Genomic DNA, 970 nt, shown 5'->3' on the forward strand with positions numbered 1-970 from the left:
AAAATAAAAGTCCACAAAAGTACATTACAAACAAGGGGAAAAACCCAAAATTACAGACTCTGGCTATTTGGGGTTTAAGAAGATATGCAAATGACCAATAAGCCCTGAAAAGATATTCACCATCAGTAGCCATCAGGGAAAGGCAAAGCAAAGCCAGAGGAGATGCTACACGCTATCTATCGGTACAATTACAAAAACAAAAACCATGCATGGGTTTGGATTTACGGCAGGCCCATCACGCTGGGCCTCTCATAGTGTCATATGCTGGAGCAACCTGTGACTCCGAACCATCGCCTGGTGTCTGTGCCTGTAGGCTGCTGGCACTGAAGTCAAACAACAACAAAAAACAAAAACAAAAACAAAAAACAAAATCAGTTGAAGTGAGCCAAGGATGTGGAGAATCTGGAACGTTCTTCCACAGAGTGAGCGTGGTATGTGGTGCAGTTTGCTCTCCACGCTGAGGGCTGCAGAAATAGTAAAAAATAGATTTGCCAAAGGACCCAACACCCAATAATTCCTCTTCTGGGAAATGCACAAGATACTTGAAAACGTATTCATGCAAAAGTTTGTGCACAACTGTCCATAATAGCAAAAGAGCTTAATGAGACTCATGACCTAAGACACTGCAGCATGGAGGAGCTTTGAAGCTGGTTAAAAGGTAGACTGAACCAACCGGTCACTGGACGGTAGATGAAATGTGTTGTGTCCATGGAGTGGAATGTTATTCAGCTATCAGAATAAATGATAAATGCTAAAATCTCCATGAAGTTAAAAACTTTTTCTAAATGAATGAAGCCAGACACAAGACACCACACGTACTGTGATTTCATTTAAATGAAATTTCTAGACTAGGGAAATTTATAGAAACTAAAAATGATTCTCCGTTTTTTTATGACATGGTCTTCCTGTAGCTACAGTTGGCCTGGAACTTACTATGTAGACCAAGCTGGCCTCCATCTCACAGAGATCC

General features: G+C 41.1%; 1 non-coding gene across 1 annotated transcript; it reads left to right on the plus strand.

Annotated features, from left to right (window-relative positions):
- The first annotated feature begins 207 nt into the window (after nucleotides 1-207).
- On the plus strand, nucleotides 208-339 carry LOC115067529. The gene has a single exon (XR_003846934.1). It is a non-coding gene; the product is annotated as a small nucleolar RNA SNORA42/SNORA80 family (small nucleolar RNA).
- Nucleotides 340-970: the final 631 nt, after the last annotated feature.

This window comes from Nannospalax galili, unplaced genomic scaffold (assembly GCF_000622305.1).
Source record: "Nannospalax galili isolate Female #2095 unplaced genomic scaffold, S.galili_v1.0 scaffold9286, whole genome shotgun sequence".
NCBI lineage: Eukaryota > Metazoa > Chordata > Mammalia > Rodentia > Spalacidae > Nannospalax > Nannospalax galili.